We start from the raw sequence: 20,238 nt of genomic DNA on the forward strand, positions 1-20,238 counted from the left end.
TTGGAGATGGAACATTAGGTGTTGTTCATCCAATCTGCAGGTAAATTTTGGGGTTTGTTGTTGCAACTTTTCAAATCATATATTTAATATGTGAGCAGCTGGGTTAAATGGACTCACAATCTCCAAATGCATCCAACCTTTAAAAAGTTTTCAACCTTTCAAGTAAGTTCACTTATGAATGGTACGATCATGTCTGGTGCTCCAAATCAGCACCTCCTGCATATGGTAGAAAGCTCACTAGGCAGACCTGGGAATAGTAACTTGCTTTAAAGGCAATGGCTGGTCAAGGGTGGTTGGAGATTAAATTCTGTGGACAATTTCCTGGGCAGTTAAATTCCAGTCCAACAATGACACAAGAGTGCTGATTGCCCCCAAAGGCTATTTTGTCCGTGAACTACTCTTTGCAGACGATGCCGCTTTAGTTGCCCATTCAGAGCCAGCTCTTCAGCGCTTGACGTCCTGTTTTGCGGAAACTGCCAAAATGTTTGGCCTGGAAGTCAGCCTGAAGAAAACTGAGGTCCTCCATCAGCCAGCTCCCCACCATGACTACCAGCCCCCCCACATCTCCATCAGGCACACAAAATTCAAAACGGTCAACCAGTTTACCTATCTCGGCTGCACCATTTCATCAGATGCAAGGATCGACAACGAGATAGACAACAGACTCGCCAAGGCAAATAGCACCTTTGGAAGACTACACAAAAGAGTCTGGAAAAACAACCAACTGAAAAACCTCACAAAGATAAGCGTATACAGAGCCGTTGTCATACCCACACTCCTGTTCGGCTCCGAATCATGGGTTCTCTACCGGCATCATCTACGGCTCCTAGAACGCTTCCACCAGCGTTGTCTCCGCTCCATCCTCAACATTCACTGGAGCACTTTCATCCCTAACGTCGAAGTACTCGAGATGGCAGAGGTCGACAGCATTGAGTCCACGCTGCTGAAGATCCAGCTGCGCTGGGTGGGTTACGTCTCCAGAATGGAGGACCATCGCCTTCCCAAGATCGTGTTATATGGCGAGCTCTCCACTGGCCACCGTGACAGAGGTGCACCAAAGAAAAGGTACAAGGACTGCCTAAAGAAATCTCTTGGTGCCTGCCACATTGACCACCGCCAGTGGGCTGATAACGCCTCAAACCGTGCATCTTGGCGTCTCACAGTTTGGCGGGCAGCAACCTCCTTTGAAGAAGACCGCAGAGCCCACCTCACTGACAAAAGGCAAAGGAGGAAAAACCCAACACCCAACCCCAACCAACCAATTTTCCCTTGCAACCGCTGCAATCGTGTCTGCCTGTCCCGCATCGGACTTGTCAGCCACAAACGAGCCTGCAGCTGACGTGGACATTTACCCCCTCCATAAATCTTCATCCGCGAAGCCAAGACAAAGCATTTATTCCATGCAGCTAAGAAATGCCTGATGACATCCAAAATGAAACTTATTAACTATTAGCTGTGATTGCAGTTTTTGGGATTCTAGGTCACCAGTTAGAAATTAGCATCAGAAATTCAAATAACAATACTCCTTAAACTAATTAAAATCATACAGCGTTTCCTTTGTATCTGTGAATACAAGGCTAACAAATACAAATTCAGTATTCTAACATCTGTGAAAGGATGTTACGAACCTTGAACTTTACCGTACTTGGTCAATGCCATCATTGGATATTATGGGGAATTGTTATGGTTAATCATTAAGGAGACGTACTCGTGAATATACAAATTGGAACAGGTTTGTCAGGCACAAATGCACCTCTTGATGGATCAAAGCATGAGCTGCTAGAGTAAGCTCTCTCTCACTCTGTCCCCAATATCTGCATTAGCACAGTGATTAATTCATTTTTGACATACCTCCTCATTTCCCTTATTTGTGCACTATGTCATTGTTTCACTGGCCCAGCAGCTACTCCTCATTCATTGAGAACTCATTTGCTTCAATGTCATACGCTGAATTAGAAACATCCTGGGATATTCCTCGGTGAATTTCTTTGGCTGTTGCACAAAGTTAAATCCAGGCAAGATGGAAACATATCCACACCGGGGAAAAGTGCAAAGGACCTGCAAAGACTGCACTTCATGTCAAAGTACTCAGAATCATGCACTTGCTTACAAGAATTCCCATTAAATTGTTTAATTCGGCAAACTATAATGATTGTCCTTGAGACGGTCCAGTGTTTTGTGAGCTCTCCACTATTCTGGAACATTCTTGCAAAAAAAATGGATGAAACCAAAACCAAGAAAATAAACTCTTCACTCATTTTTTTTAAAAATTGAATTGAAATAATGCGTGTTACTAGGTTTGATCCTGACCTTGGGTGTTGCGTGTGTTGTTTGCGTGCTGTCTCTGTGAATGATTAGATTTCAGTCAATTGAAGCAAAAACATCCTACATTAAAGATCACCCTGCATTGGAGGTACTGGTAGGTTATTTGGCCACTGTGAATGTATGCATACGACAAAAAGAACAAAGGGGATTTGATGGGCATGCAAGTGAGAGCCAGCTGCGGAGCTGAATGGAAATAACCAAAGACAATAGGGATGATGTTCTGCTGGTAGCCAGTTCACCTCATCACTTAAATGATTTCCATCTGTGTCACAATAGGTTAGCGTGCTTAAGGTGAATTTTCATGCACATGCAAGTGGCTTTGGGACTCATGCTGTTACACCACTTACACTGGACAATGAAACTTTTGCTTCCTGAACACTTTTGGGTGTATTTTATTGATTTTGGGCTGCTGATCATGAAAATCACCTTAAAATATTCCTATCATGTAGTTTTATAGCCATAACCTACTTTTGTAATTTCCAGTCATATTTTAAGTCGACTTCAAGCATACAAAGCCACGAAGTGCAACGTGTCGTTGAAAATTCATTTTCTGCATTCGCACTTGGACGTCGTCCCTGCTGATCTGAGTGCGGTCAGTTGTGACGAACACGGTGAGAGGTTTCATTAGGACATTGCGACTGTGGAAAAACTGTATCAGAACAACTGGAATCCATCAATGCTGGCCAATTATTGTTGGACATTGACATGAGAGGCATCAGATGCTGAGTACAAATGAAAATCAGCTGCAAAATATTTTTAGGTCAGTTAAACTAACGCAATGTGTCGGCGTCATTATGCGATTAAACATACTGAATTCAATACAAATTAATTTAACATTTCTCCACTTTCCGATGTGATAAAGTAAATCTTAAATTATCTTTGTGTTCTGCTTGAAGTTGCCTACCATAATCCCTTGTTTTTTCAGGAAGCAAATCTTTTGAGAAAAAATTGTTGTCCGGCGTGATTAACTCATTTTGCACACGTTGCAGTTTACAAGGTTTGTAAACTGCTGAACAGTTGTGTATTTATGATACCCAAGTGGTCTCTGAACCGTGGTTCGAAGATACATTTCTACACTTGGAGATTAACAGCAGTTTTCTACCTTAATCCTCCCTTTATTAAATACAGGACATAAAATATTTGTTCTGCTTACATGGAAGCATACTCCCTACATAAACAAGATGAGGTGTTCAATTGAAGATTACTTTTGCAGCCTAAATCTTGGAAACAAAGATTGTATTCCAGACTTAGTTTTCAAAGTCTAATTGATATGCCAGGACAAGTATTCATTTCAATTTAGAAAAGTGGGTGAAAAGAATTTATGAAGAGATTCCCTCCAGTCAATCAAACAGGACTCAGCTGCATAACAGCTGGTATCACTGTGACACCATGGGATATTATGCATGAACCAGTGCTGAATCTTGCTGGGGTGCAGTTCCATCAGAGTGAATCGGGACCATAAGACCACAAAGCATAGGAGCAGAAATATGCTATTCAACTCATTGGGTCTTCCCCACCATTTAATCATGAGCTGATCGATTTCTCCACTCAGCCCCACAGCCCAGCCTTCTCCCCATAAGCTTTGATGCCTTGGCTAATCAAGAGCCTGCAAATCTGGTCTTAAATACACCCATTGACCTGACCTCCACAACCACCTGTGGCAACACATTCCACAGATTTACTACCCTCTGGTTGAAGAAATTGCTGTACTTCACACGCTTCAATCCTGAAGTTGAGCCGTCTTGTCCTGGATTCACCTATCAAGGGAAATAACTTTCTACATCTGCTCTGTCCACTTCTTGCAGGCAATTCAATTGTGGAAGGATCTTGTACTAAGATCTGGCATATTTTCACTAATTTAAAATTTAAATTTGAATATACAGCATGGTAACAGACTCTTCTGGCACACAAGCCCGTGCTGTCCAATTAGAACCATAGAACTATACAGCCCAGAAACAAGCCCTGTAGCCCTTATAATCCTTGCTGAACTATTATTCTCCCTAATCCCACTGACCTCCAACCTGACCATAGCCCTCCATACCCCTCAAATCCACGTACCTGTCCAAATTCTTCTTAAAAATTAAAATTGACCTCACATTCACCACTTCAGCCGGCAGCTCGTTCCACATTCCCACCACTCTCGGGTGAAGACCTACTACTAACGTTCCTTCTAAACCTTTCCCTTTTCACCCTTAATCCGTGTCTTCTGGTTTATATCTCACCTGCCCTCAATGGAAAAAGCCTACCTTCATTTACTTTGTCTAGACCCCTTATAATTTTAAATATCTCCCCTCAATTTCTATCCTCCAGGGAACAAAATGCTAACCAATTTAACTTTCCCTGTATCTCAGTTCATGAAGTCCAGGCAACATCCTAGTAAATCTTCTCTGCATTCTTTCGATGAAAGCCAATTGACCTACAACCCCCATATGTTTTTTGAAGGGTGGGAGGAAACCAGAACACCTGGAGGAAACCCACATAGACACAGGGAGAACATACAAACTCCTTACAGACAGCACTGGTTTTGAACCTGGGTCACAGGCGATGTAACAGTGCTGCGCTAACTCTGCCACCCCAATTTATGAGCAATTTCCACTGATCAGTCTAATGCATAGTCGATTCCCTGTGTTCTACCCCCCAGCTCAGTAATGCAGCAAGCTACAGATTCCTTGTTGCCACACCTCTTGATATCAGATAATTTAGTATTGGCTAAAAACTGACCGACCTTTGTACCTTCCAGGTCTGTGTTGTATCATCCCATCTTGGCAACCCCTTGATAGAAACTGACTTCAATTCTTTGCATCCTTTCATGTCAACATATTTACTGTCATTCGAAGGACTGGCTGTGAAGGTGTTTTATTTTTTAAATTTCTAATTCAACCATGCCCAATGTGTTTCCTTCCAGCAAATAAAGCCACTTAAACAGAGGGAAAGTTTCCTTCAAGATTCTCTTTTAAACAACGTCAGCTTCAATTAAATAAAAACTACTCCTAAAACATCCAATTGATTTCCCTGTCAGCAGGCAGCTGGCTAAGATATTGCAATTAGGTTCAGAGGTCACAGATGGGAGTAAGATTCAATTCTCAGCATCTCTAAAGTAGTTTGCTTTAATTACAATTAATTGACTTCCTCCTCCTTTCTCATTCCTTAAAAAAACCTCATTTCTTGATGAGAAATTGGAAAGAAAAGGTGCTGAAGGATACAAATATCAAACGTTAATGGTAAAATTTAAAAGAGTAACAGTGTTTAACAAAAAAATAAAAGCAAACACTTTTGATCACTGAAAAAGTATAAAGTAAAACCCCAATAGTCCTGTTAAACAAGAGGCTTGCAGATAAAGTGGTCAAGTGCATTAGTCATTGGTTACTCTTTATCCCTATGGATGGTGCGTGACCTGCTTCGTTTTTTCCCAGCACATTTGTGCGTTGCAATAGTACATTCAGGAACTCAAAAGTGCTGAAATGACAGATTTTCCATACTACTGGACGTTACTCCATATTTATGCGCAAACATGTTTTTAATTTAGCTATTTTTCAGATATTACACAATAAATATTCTAGTGAACCCTTAAAGTTTAAATGGAGCACAGGAAATTCAATTTAAAGGGAGCACAGGAATTGGATCCTGGTAAGTTGAAAGGTAATCTGGGAACCAGGGCTTTGGTGAATGAAAATGTTGGGCAGGAAACAGGGTTAGTGAGAAAATGACTGTGGGGAGCATTTTACATTTTCAGTTTCTTCCAAACACGTTCATAGAAGTTAATTTTCTGTCCAAAAATTTTACTTCAGAAATGCCTTCTGTCAGAACCCCCGAGTGCGGGTTAAAAAAATACTGCTGTGGCGACGCAGATAGTTGTAGCGGTGAACCGGCCCCGCTTGTCACGAGTAGTCAACGGGGCAGCCGCGGCAAAGATGGCGTCGCGGGATCTTCGCCTGCGCGCTTGCATCAGCGTGGCACCAGCTCCGGGAAGTGAGGGGTGGGCCAGACACAACCTTAAAGGCTGCAGCGCAGAATTCAAAGTAAAACAGTTGTGTTACTTGAGCTCTTGGCCTGTTGTCTCAGTCTTTTTGTTGCACTCGTGCACAACTCACTGCACATTGCTTGTAATTACACATTTCAGATAGGGAGGCATGGATCCTTGGTGATTTTAAGCTATATAGCCACATACCATTCAATGCAGCCAAAATTCCACCCCAAAGCGGTAGTGCTAAATATGCTACGTGGTTCCATCAGCATATTGTGTTCTATCTCCGAAATGCATGCCAGTGAAGTCAACAGAATGAATTGCAGAGGCAGTATACAAAGTGTTGCTACTGCTACGCAGTTCATTTAGCACTAATGACCAGAGATGATGATCTCAACTCAAATCTTCTCCACTAGTGAAAATGCTGGCGGTACTCAGCAGGAACATTCCTTTCACAATAATGATTGCATGAAGGGCAAAGATTCAACCAATGCGTTGAAGATCTAAATCCTAACCCTAAACCTTCCCAATGAGCCAAAAGACTACATCTATTTATTTTCATTCTCAATAAACGATGTAAAATCATTAAAACAAATCATGAATCTCTTCCAAAATTCCAACTGGAAATAAATCACTGTGTTGACAATAATTCTACTCACTATACATCATTATTCAATACATTATGAAATTAATTCTAGTGCACTTCAATCAAGGTGGGAAAGGGACTGAACTCAACTTCAGTCAGGACTGGTGTTAAAATTGCCCCCCAGGTTTGTGGCCACATAAATAGCATCCATTCAATACAAGAAAATAAAACATTGGATCTCCCAGTAGAAAACTGGAGACAACCTCTGTTGAAATTGCCAAAGCACCAGAAATTTGTCTCATGGAAAATATTACAATAACCCAAGCCTGATCCACTTGAAAAATCATGAGGCCAAGAGTCTCTGCTGGCACCATGAAATCATGAAAAGTCTTTTTTTTTGTTTCCAGAGTTTCTTTGTAAGGTACTGAAATTGATTAGAAATTGATATAAACATTATTAACTATTAAGTTCTGGAGTATAGGCATTTCATTTTCTGAAGCCTCATGCAGACATTGTTGACAATAAATCTCAAGTCTCTCTGAAAATCTCATTGATTGTAGGCAGGAAAAGAACATGATTAATGACATCAGTAGTTTTAACATTTGTACTTCATACATAATACATTTACTACTCAGTAATAAACCACTGAATGCACGTACAAAAGACATTTCAATCGGCAATTTTGGATGAGGATGTAAAAAGTTTTAGCCTCAAGATGCAAAATCAGCAGATTTACTTAATAAGAATTTGTGCCAGGGTCACTTTCCAGTGGAGTTGGGCATCAGTCAAAAGCACTTAGGAGGTGATTTGAAGGTGTAGCTGAGTCCACGGCCAATTATCTTATTGAATGATGGAGCAGGGTCAATAGGCCTGGTGACCTTCTCCTGCGCCAATTTCTAGGTTCTTATGAGAGTTTTAATGTTAAATTCTAATACATTATGAGAATACTACAATGTGACACAAGAGATATACAAATCAAATTTCGAAAAGTGCATGAAGTACCATAAGGCATAAGAAGTATTATTTCTGTAAAGGCTGATAATTTTTTTATATTTAGACATATAGTATGGTAACAGGCCCTTCTGACCCGCGAGCCCGTGCTACCCAATTTTGTAGGGTGGGAGGAAACCAAAGCACCCGGTGGAAACTCATGCATATATGGGGAAGGTACAAACACCTTAGAGACCTCATGGGATTCGAACCTAGGTCACTGGCGCTGTAACAGCATTACACTAACCATGCAGTTTATACTAGTGCTGCGCTAACCATAACTTTAAATATCTTTTCCCTTTCCATAAATCATGGTTACCCAATGGATATCTAACCAAAACATGCATTCAGTTGGGCATTCCCATTTCATGTTTTAGTGGGGAAAGCTTACTGCATAGGATTAAGTTCAAGTGTTAGCAGGTATGGAAAGTGAGGAGGTGAGAGGATGATGTCTGGCAGCCGGGAGATGCGGGAGGGGAGCACCCGACTCAGATTCAGTCCAGGAGGGGTAACAAGATAAGTTGCCGAGAACCAGGGCATCAGAGAGATGGGCAGCCTGGAAATTTGGGCATGGGCCTTTGGATAAGTTACGGAAGAATAGGTGTCTAGGGTGGGTGTTTTGTGGGTCACTAAAGAATCAGCAATAGACATTAGACTTAGCCTTGTGTGCCCCCAATCCTGTGCCATGGTATACTCCTCATCCTCTCAACAGACATCTTCCTCAAAGCTACCAACTTCCATAACTATTTTAATTACACCTCTTCACACCCAGTCTCCTGCAAGGATTTCTTTCTTGCAATTCCTCGGACTCCGTGGCATTTGCTCCCAGGATAATATCATCTAATGCCAGGTCATCTAAACATGCCCTCCTTCTTTCAAAAACATGGCTTCACCTCTACTACCATCAACTCACCTTGCACTCACATATCCTCCATTACCTCTGGCCCCCTCTGCTTCTAGATGCTACAAGGACAGGATTCTCCTTGACCTCACCTACTACCCCACCAGCTCCACAGCCAACATATCATGCTCTGCCATTTCTGCCACCTACTATGTGATCCCACCACCAGACAAATCACCTCTCCTCCCCATCTTCCAGAGGGACTGCTCCCTCCATGACTCCCTTGTCCACTTCCACTCTTCCCTCCCATTAATCGTTGCCTTGGCACCTATCCCTATGATCGCAAGAAATGTCACGCAACCACACTTCCTCCTCCATCACCATTCAGGGCCCATCTTCCAAGTAGACCAGCACTTTGCCTGTGAATCTGCAGGGATCATGTAACTTGATCCGATGCTCACATTATGATCTCCTCTACATTGGAGAAACTGGGTGGGGAGATCGCTTTAATGAGCACCTTCACTCTGTCTACTGAAATAATGGCAACCCATTTCAATTCCCCATCCCACTCCCATGCCAACTATTCTGTCCATGGTATCATGCACTGTCAGACGGAGACCATGTGCAAATTGGTGTAACAACATCACATATGGTGTTTCTCTCATGGCCCATCCCTTGGCAAGTGAAGATGAACACGGTGCCTTGTAGCTCTTCTTTTGTTCTGTTTTCCATGGAGCTTTAGGCACAATGTGCCGGGGCAAGGACTTGGAGGCGAGTGCTTGCCCAGGACAAGCGCCTCTCTCTGGGTCCCACGCCACTGGGCCTGGCAGAGTGCGAGGCACGACAGCCAGAGTGACGTGGGATTGCCCTGCAGTGGTCTGTTCCAAGACCATGCTCGCTGACCATTGTCCTTACGGATCCTTCTCCCACCGAGTTTGCTGCTGCAGACCGCTATGGGAACTGTTTCCCAGCGCTCTGTCACAGATGCCAGCCCCTGCTGCCAGACTGACATGTGCTATTTGCCCATAGCTGAGGCCCTTTCCAGGTACTGACGGCTGGGCGAGCCAAGGCCGGGGATTTGAAGTCAGAGTTACCTTCTTCTAGCCTTTGCCTGAAGAGGCAAAACCTGCAAGGCAGCAGGTGGTTTGAACCGACAGATCCACCCCCGGGAGGAGGGACCCCCATCCGTAACTGAATCCTGGTCCGACTCCTTCATGCCCTCATCCCGCTCCCTGGCTCCAAGAAGTGCTCCTTCCAGCAGCCCGGTTTAGGTATTTTAAAACTAATAGGATAGGAGATAGAAAGGGGAGTGAGTTGGGGGGTGGGTGGAGTAGTATTACTGGTCAGGGATAGTATCATGGCTATAGAATGGGGCTGAATTTGTCAAGTCTGTACAAGAAGGATTCCTGACACAGTATGTGGACTGGCCAATGAGAGGAGAGGCCACACTGGATCTGGTTCTAGGGAATGAACCTGGTCAGGTGGCGGACCTCTCGGTGGGGAGCGTTTTGGTGCAAATGACTACAACTCTCTTAGCTTCAACATAGCTATGGAAAAAGATAAAAAGTGAAACTGAGAAAGTGCTTAACTAGGGAAGGGCTAATTATGAAGGGATGAGGGATGAACTAGCGAGAATAAATTGGAAACAGGCGTTTAAGGGTGAACGCATAGAAGTAATGTCGAGGAAGTTTAGGGACCACTTGTAAGATAGGTTTGTCCCTCTGGGATAAGGAAAAGGGAACTATGGCTGATTAAACAGGTCTGGCAACTAGTCAAGAGGAAGAAGAAATTGTGACAGAGGCAAATCTGAAATTGCTACATTGACACATATGTTTTGGTCTTGTTCATCCTTAGAAAATTATTGGAAAGAAATTTTTAAAATCTTTTCAATTGACTCCAGGTGGAGCTACAACCCAATCTAGTAACTGCTCTTTTTGGGGTTATTGACCCAGACACGAGGAGTTTTTCTGCACCTTTGCAACAGGTTGTGGCCTTCTCAGCGGGTTGTTGGCTAGAAGAGCCATTCTATTCAAACAGTGATTCAATGGTTTTCTCATAGTATGTCCTGTTTAAGTTTAGAAGAAATTAGATATCATGTATTTGATTTATCGGAGAAATGTGTTGATACATGACAACCTTTTATGTCTTATTTTCACTTGATGTAAATGTTTCTAATGTGATTAGATGTACTCACTCTTTCAGATGTGATATTTACAGAAGAAATCAAAAGTTACAAAACATAAGTAGCCCTCAGGATAAGATGCTCAGCTATTTTTTTATTAGAGTAGGTTAGGTGGTTTTTTTAAAAATGTAGAATACTTTTGATTTTTTTTTTCATTTTCACTCTTTGCAGTGGAAGGGGGACCAAGTCTATACTGTTTGAAGTTTTATATTAATCTATATCATTTATAAACACACACATATAAATGACCTGGATGAAGAGGCAGAAGGATGGGTCAGTAAGTTTGCGGATGACATAAAGATTGGAAGAGTTGTGGATGGAGCTGAAGGTGGTCGAAGATTTCAAGAGGATTATAGACAGGATGCAGAGCTGGGCAGAATAGTGGCAGATGGATTTCAAGTGTGAAGTGATGCATTTTGGAAGGGCAACCAGAAGGCTGGGTACAGGGTTAATGGAAAAGATATTGATGGATTTTTACCACTGTACCATTGAGAGCATATTTACCTATGATATCTCAGTGTAGTATGGCAATTGTCTCAGCGGGTGGTGAAAACTGCCCAGTGGATTGCCCACCATTGAGAGCATCTATCAGGAGCGCTGTCTGGGCAGGGCAGAGAGTATCATCAAGGATTAATCTCACCCAAACTATGGACTGTTTACTCTTCTCCCATCTGGTAGGCGCTACAGGAGCCTTCACTCTCGAACCAGCAGGCTTAAGACAAGCTTCCATCCCTTCCCCCGAGGCTGTGACCCTGCTGAACCTCAAATCCCAGCGCTGAGTGGTACTGCACTCACATTGTACTGTCAGTACTTTTAGAATTGTTTGTTTGCTGAGGGCGCTTTTTTTTTATTTGCACAGTTATTTGAAAAATGCACTTAAAAAAAAACTTCTGGTTGGATGCTAATTGTATTTCATTGGGTTTGTATTTTACTGGCACAATGACAATAAAGTTGAATCTAATCTAATAATTTGTCAACTTTTGTACTCAATGATAAAGGTAAGCTTGCCACATGCCTTCTTTACCTTCCTATCCATTTGTGTTGCCACTTTCAGCGACTTACACCCCTCTGTAAATCAATGCTCTGAAGGGTCCTGCCATTGACTGTATATGTTCATCACATATTTAACCTCCCAAAAATGCAATGTTGCAACATTAAGGGAAAATTAAATTTTAAATTCCAAAATGTCATTGATAATAAAATCAGGGTCTACACATATTGGCGCCATCAGCTGCTGTCAATTCGACCCCGTCCGAACCTCCGACACAGTCAGGAAACCTTCAGCACCTCCTCACATCCCAGTTCCGATACCTGGTACCCCTCCAGCCAGTCCGCAGTCTGGCACGAGTCTCCCGACAGCGGTCTCCAGCAGCCCACAGCTTCCTCGCCTCGAGTCACCAGCAGCCCCCCACATGCACTGGACCCTCAGTCGCCGAGCCCCGTCACTGGTCCGCCGCCGTGGTCACCATCCCCACGGGTCGTCTCCTCCAGTTCTCCCTCTCAGACAGTGTGCGATCTTCCAGTCCTCCGCTTCCCCGGAGTCTGCAGCCCCTCATGGGTACTGCCGTCTTGGGTGCAGACCCACGGTCGCAGGATTTCAACTAAAACCACATTCAGCTCCCCCATCAAGCCATTCAAAGCCTGTGTAGAGCCAACAACAGTCCACTGGGCGGCTGGATCCCACGGGAGCGTTGCATCTTCCTTCCCTTCCTCCTCACGGGCAGCAGTTTCTACCGCTATAGTGGTTCTGGGAGTGCCGCCATTTTACTCATTTATTGGTTGTGCAAAAACTGGTACTGAAGAAGATAGGTATACATGGTAAACAAATAAATGTTAACAAACTGAGCAACACAGAGAGAAAATGTAAGAGTTCTGATTGAATTTGTGGTTGAGGAGTCTGATGGTGGAGAGACAGAAGCTGTTCCTGAACCTGGGGGTACGAGTCTTGTGGCACCTACACCTCTTTCCTGATGCTAGCAGCGAGAACGGAACATGCTCTGAGCATGACCGCTGCTGCTCTCCGATGGCAGCGTTCCCTGTAGATGTTCTCGATGGTGAGGAGGGTTTTGCCTATGATGTCCTGGGCCATGTCCACTACCTTTTGCAGGGCTTTACGCTCAGCGGTATTGGTGTCCCCATACCAGACTGTGATGCAGCCGGTCAGCACACTTTAAACCACACATCTGAAGAGATTTGCCAGGGTTTCTGGTGTCGTACCAAACCTCCGCAAACTCCTGAGGAAGGAGAGGCGCTGACGTGCTTTCTTCACAATGCCATTAGTGTGTTGGGTCCAGGAAAGTGGTGCGTTGGGTCCAGGAAAGTGGCGCTGTAACTGCACTGCAGCTAATCGCCACTCTAACCATGCAGCCTTTTATTGTATTCTGATTTGGCAACTCGTAGCTCTGTGGCACAGATAATGGAACTCCTGCTTCGTATTCTACTAACCCAGGTTCGATCCTAACCTTGCTGTTGTGTGCAGTTTGCATATTTTCTCAGCGCACCCGAGACAGTGACTCCCAATGACTTAAATTTGCTCACCCTCTCCACCTCTGATTCCCAAATCTACATACTTCTGTACCCACACTTCTGTAGAAATTTGCCAGGGTACATTTGTGACTTCATTGTTTTGAATAAAATGCCAAAAAGTAAGAACAAACAAAGAAAAGGGTGTGTGAAAAACAATGAGAAATTATTTGACCTCAGCAACATTTTCCTGGACAATAGATGCTTAAGGATATGAGACGAATATAATGGAATTTTCCAAGTTGGAAGACATATTGCTTTCTTGGGATAGAAACATATGTCGTTTTGACGTGACTGTAATGCAACCTGTCCCTTTAAGACAATAAAAATCCAATTGCACTGAAAAGGCCCATCCTGTGTTCATTTACAAGCTAAGCACATCCTGAGGTCATTTTGAGGATAACTGTGTTTGAGTAGTTTGCCTGCTTGCTGTAAATCCTGGGCTTTTCCGAAGGTCGGAGAGACTCAAAGGAACAACTAGGCTCTTTAGCTATTATTTTCATGAATCTGCAAGTCTGGGGAACGTCGACGGACAAATTTTACCCTTCAGGTGGGCTGAAGTTGAGCAAGAAAATGAGCAAGAAAACTGGCTGAGTTGTTGGCAGGTTCCTCTGCCATCAAGTGGATGGCCCACTATATTTTATTGATTACAGAGATCTGATACAAAAGAGCAAGTAGGAAATGCATTACTAACACATGATTTGAATGAGAAAAGGAGCAAACGTGCTGCATACCTATACTGCCTTACAGATGTTCCTAATCCATTTTAGAACTGCACCTCTCCCCTTAACTCGGTCGGTCCCCCTCATGAATTTGAAGTCTTCCCTATTCATTTCACTTTTTATCCACATCAAATATTATGTCAAGTTGCATCCTTTTCTCATATCCTATTTCCTTACAACACAGAAGGAGGCCATAGCCATTGAGTCTATATTGAAAAATCCCGTTCCACACTCATTTTCCCTGTGTCTTGCACATAACTCTGATTCTAGCACTCGCCTACACACTTGGAACAAATTTACAGGGGCCAATTAACCCACACACAACTTTAGGATGTGAGAGGGGAAGCAGGACACCAGGGAAGTCGATATGATCAGGGAAAAAATGCAAACTCCACACAACAGCAAGGTTAGGATCGAACCTGGGTTAGTGGAATACGAAGCAAGAGTTCCATTATCTGTGCCACTGAGCTACGAGTTGCCAAATCAGAATACATAAAAGGCTGCATGGTTAGAGTGGCGATTAGGTGCAGTGCAGTTACAGCGCCAGTGACCAGTTTGAATCTGACACTGACTGTAAGGAGTTTGTATGTTCTACCTGTGTCTGTGTGGGTTTCCTTCCACCCTTCAAAACATACTGGGGGGGGGGGGGGGGGGAAGAGTAGGTTAATTTGGTGTAATTGGGTGGTATGGCCTCATGTTTCCATGCTGCATGTTTAATTTTTTTTTAAAGTAGATCAATAGTACTCTCATACCTGCTCCAAAATTCAATAGGATCATTGCTGAGTTGTTTTAACCTCAGCATCACTCTCTTGAAGTTGATATTATAGCCATCTTACTATAAAAATAAAATAATAATAGGGCATTAAAAGTGTCTCTGATTTATTGATTGTTCAGGAATCTGACGGCAGCGGGGAAGAAGCTGTCCTTGTGCCGCTAAGTGGTCGTCTTTAGGCTCCTGTACCCTTTTCCTGATGGGTAGCAGAGTGAAGAGGGCATGGCCTGGGGGGTGGGCTTGAGTTCGTTAGCAGCCCATTACTCTGCAATAACTTCAGAGCATCATTTTTCCCCCCTTTCACACAGGGATCATAATATCCACAGATTTTTTTTAAAAGTTAATAATGGAATTAGATATGGATTTACATTTTCAAAATCTGACCAAGGTCATCAAAGCTACAGGTGCTGCATTATGAGATTCTGGTGGTCGTGTCAGTCAATTTGAGACTGTCTGAAAATACATCATCTTCTGAATGGAATTTACCAATGTATGAGATAATCCATCAGTCACAGGTTTAATCCATACAAATGGATCGTGGCTACTCTTCTATCTGCAAGGGTAATGAATTATGGCTGCTCCAGTGCTCTCTGTTGAAGCTTAATTTGTTCCCTGATACATGCTTAAAAACAGGATGCTGGAGATTTCCTTTACAAGTGAGTTTGTGAGGCACGGAGCGGAACTGGCTTTATCTGCAAAATGCAGATGCCTGGATATTGCACAACCTCTCACTGAGAATTCATTAATGGAGTTAACTAAAAATGAGTCACCTTCTAACAAAATTGTAAGAAAAAAAAACATCAAATTGGCTGGCAACTTGGAAAGTCAAGGTAAGAAGGAAAAAAAAAATTAAGGCATAATTTGAAACCTACAATGCAGGAAAACAGCAATGTGGTCATCAAATTTCAGTTTGTCCTCGGGTAAATCTGGTGCTTTGCAAGGAGAATGGGCTTTTGTTTCACATTTTTATCCAGTGACTGATTCACTGAAGGGCAAAGCTTATAACAATATGCCTCATCTCATTTATATATTTTGTGACTGGATTGGTCCATGACCAGAAACAGATGAAACTATAATGTAATCATGAATTAAGAGGGGTGAATGTTAAATAAAGAGCATAGTTATTGATGTTTAGGTCCTTTAAAGATCCTTTAGTTCCCTATGTGCTCTCACATCAAGTTGATTGTATTAACACTGCAATTGGCAACAAGTGCCATGAGGGTCCAGTAAAACGCAAGTATTTTTACTGTCAGTACACTCATGCATGGAGCTGATATGTTTGGGAAGGGGTGGATGAATGTAGGAAGCTGATCACATGCCTGTGGTGCACTGTTAGACAGAACCAGACACACACAAGGTAAAGACTGTACAACAGGCTTTAATCAACAAAGACTTCCACAGAGCCAAGCTGGGTGTAGCTGCAGTAACTCTGAGTGAGACTTCGGAGGCCGGCGCAGGCTTATATCCCAGAGGGTGATTGACATCTGACTGGGTGGGGCTTGATCCAATCAGGTCAACTGATTAACAGCCTGCCAGGTGTTGTCCTGTCCCCCTTACAATGTCCAACACTTCCTTTTGTTCCTTCTGGAGAACAAGGCTTCATCATGCATCCTAAAACCTTATTTTTCACCTTCAGTGTTTCAGAACACTCTGAAGACTTTCATGCAGTGCCCAATATCCCTCGAGCTAATGTTCATAATTCGACAAAACCATCAAGGTCTTAAGGTCCTTGACCTAAAGCATTACCTCTGCTTTGCTCACTACAGATGCATTTGACTTGTGGAGTATTTCTAGTCATATATTAGTTACAGTTTTATAAAATAAAGAAGTTTTGTCTAGGTATATTAATTTTTTTCAGCTTTTAGCTGAAGTCCCACAAGTCTTGTTACAAATCAGTTTAAAATTTAAAAAGAATCTCAGGGTTGTATGTGGCATCGGGCATAGGTGACAATGAATTTGAACTCCGAAAATTTCTTAAGTTGTCAAGCTGTGTCACAGCAATAGTTCACTTAACATAGAACATTCCAGCTGTAATTTCTGGGAACACTAAAGTTTTAAGCAGTTGATCTGACAGTTGGAGGTGTTGCTTTCAAATGAGACTTTAGACGGAGGACTACTTATCCCATAACCAACATAATTAAACATCATAACCAACTTGCCATTTAATTCAAAACCCAACACCCAACCCCAACCAACCAATTTTCCCTTGCAACCGCTGCAACCGTGTCTGCCTGTCCCGCATCGGACTTGTCAGCCACAAACGAGCCTGCAGCTGACGTGGACATTTACCCCCTCCATAAATCTTCGTCCACGAAGCCAAACCAAAGATTTACATGATGTTAGACAGTGATATGTAGCTGTTCACTTCCTGGAATAAAGCAGTGAGAAAACCAAGAGTGTTTAAAAAAAATCAGTGCAATTTGATAAGATGAAAGACACCTCTTAAATGCTACATCAATCTTAGTTTATGCATTGATAAACCTGCAAGGTGTAAATGAATAATATTCTTCATTGTGAGTCAAGGGTTGTGCAGGTATTGGACTAGAAGCCACATAAAAAAAAAATAAATTTAGTGATACAGCCCTTCCAGCCCTTAATCCACCTATCTGACCAATTAGCCAACTCATCCTGCATGTCTTTGGAACGTGGGAGGAAATCTAAGCACCCAGAGGAATGCAGCTGGATACAGGGAAAACGTATAAACTCCTGCTACACTAACGGTGCTGCCCCAGTACTAGCACTGCCTCTGCAAGACCCTCTGTCAGCTCAACATCTCCAGCATCGAGGGGCCTAGTCGCTCTCTGCCAAACATTATTGAGGACCTTGAGGGAGCAGAGAGAAGCACTGCAGTTGTGCGCCACCTCACAAACTGCCCCCGACCCACCATGCATGGAAGGAGATACAATTACCACACTGGTCTCAACCTCCTCAGGAGAAGGAGAAGGATATAGATGTACAAGGTCAAATCTCAATTTTACAAATCTGGAAAATGAGCACACTACACTAGACTTGTGCTAGGAGTGGCTTATTAATGTCCTTTGGGGGAAAAAAAAAATCTATCATTCTTATCCAAACTAGCTTAAATGTAGTTCCAAAAATCACCAATGTGGTCAATTCTTTACTTCCTTGCCTGCTGGTGGCCATGGGTAGTCAGTCACTCTCACAGGTACAGAGATTTTAATTCCATTTTGGCTGCTCTGGGAACCAGATCTCAATAATGGGGTCTGCTGAGATTGTCCAGCACTTTTGTGAATTGCGCTCATAATGAACAAACTCGTTTCTACAGCAACGGGTGCGATAAATTGCAGGTCTGCTTTAGAAAATGAATCTACAGTAAAAATGAAACAGTAATCTTCCTGCTGGTCAAGGAAACCTTAAACCACCTTGTGTAGCTCAGCAGACAAAGTTTACTACGGTAATTGTAGAGATGTCCCAGAGATCCAGTTGCCACATGATATCGTGAGAATTAATTGGAAAATACAATTAAGAGATGGACACACAACAAATTGCTTTGACCCTGATCAAATTCCAGACTGAGAATCTATATGCTGGACTATTAATTACTTCTGCATTTGTGGATTGTTTAAAATATTGAAGTGGCACTGTCTTCCCTTCCTGAATTATCATGTCCAATTTAATTTTGAGGGAAGTTTAATTTTCTAGAATGTCTCATTTATACCCGAGGTTATTCTTTAATAACACTGAATTATAAATAATTGAGGAGATGAGAAGACATTTCCCTGATTGTAATATAGGTTCATAGTCACAAATTTGTAGACATCTCAGGCAGCCCAATTGGTACAATGGATTCAAAATATTCCTGTGGCACATTTAATGTTCATTCTGCTACAAATATCACAATAGTTGGTCGAGAGAAAATAAGGATGAATACTGTCGCATATTTATGGACATTTTCAACATGGGCAGCATATGGGAAAGACTTCATGACCTCACAATGACCATGGAAGATTTATTTATTTACAGTGGAGGCCATGTGGCCCATCAAGTACATGCTGGCTCTTAACAGTAAACTCAGCAATTTCATTCCAATTCTCTTCATTTCCCTGTAGCTCATTTTCTAACCTGCTCTCCTTTCATTACTTTGCCTTACTCAATGAAGTAATTTGCAGGAGTCAATGAACAGCAGAAACTTATGCAAACTCCACACATGTAGAAATGGATGTCAGGATGTTATCTGGGTTCCTGGAGGCCACAGCACCAACTGCTGTGCCCCAAATTTAGAATGTTCTTTGGTACCTAGGAAGAAATTAGAAATGGGCAGCTCGTGGACAACTTGCAGATTTGCGGCCTAAATTTCTATTGATAACACGATCAAAATGCCGTGCACGATTGAATCAGCCTTACACAGTTAACACTTTTAAAAGTCTTTCCTCTAACACCCCATTGCTTTGAGTATGGGGTACGGTGTGGATGAGCCATGGAATGAAATGAGGTTCATTTTAAATTAATTTGGGTCTATAGGAAATAGATTCTCTGCACTGGGCTCGTTGTAAGCAAAGGCGCGTGTGGGTGTAGAACCTTGAAAAGAAATTGCAGCCGTTGTGGAGCACGCGATGGGCCACGGTTAATTTCAGCAAGCATCTTTCGTTTAAGTCGTCTGCAGAGCGTGTGGCTTCACAGAATTTCTTGGTTTCAAAATGTGACAGTAATTCCAAGAGCAAACTGTGGAATTCACAGACCCATTAGCTGAAGGCAAGTAGTCCAAGTACAGAAGTCTGAGAGGTGTGAACATCTCAGAAATTGTACAACAACAATAAATCCAATCAATAAAATTCCTCAGGCTTGAGGAAGCTTCAACTCAGAATGAGAGTCATTGTTGAAACTCTTCCACAATGTACACGCTATGTACAGTATTAACTGCTGGCGATGTCCAATCCAGCCAGAGCCAAAGAAACATTCAATGCTCAAAGGTTGCATTGCCAAGGAAACTCACAAGCACATCTATAATGTCAGTGAAGGACCAACAGAATTAGTCCCTTCTAAATTATTGAGTTACCGCTAACAACAGCAGCATGAAATGAGGGTTAACTATTGATAGCCTTAAATCCCTAGCGTCTTATCCTTGGCAATACATAGCCAAACCAAAGACCCAAAATATTCAAACGATGCAGAACTTGGGCAAATCCCAAATCTTTTGTTGTGATGGGAACAACTAAAGAAAAAATGCATGCACTGAATAGGTGAGGTGGATGCAGTAAGTAGGTTAGAATCTGAAAGAACTACTCACCACGATAAGTTTCAAACGTTACCACTATCTTAAGGTTTTCATTACTTGTCCCATGTATTTTCACACGGGAACTATTACTCCATCA

General features: G+C 42.6%; 1 protein-coding gene across 2 annotated transcripts in view; it reads right to left on the reverse strand.

Moving 5' to 3' along the window:
* The window catches only part of itga3b (integrin, alpha 3b), a 125,331-nt gene that overhangs the window by 79,253 nt on the left and 25,840 nt on the right, over positions 1-20,238 (reverse strand). The gene's annotated exons all lie outside the window — the stretch shown is intronic.

The sequence above is a fragment of the Narcine bancroftii genome, chromosome 12 (assembly GCF_036971445.1).
Source record: "Narcine bancroftii isolate sNarBan1 chromosome 12, sNarBan1.hap1, whole genome shotgun sequence".
Classification (NCBI taxonomy): domain Eukaryota; kingdom Metazoa; phylum Chordata; class Chondrichthyes; order Torpediniformes; family Narcinidae; genus Narcine; species Narcine bancroftii.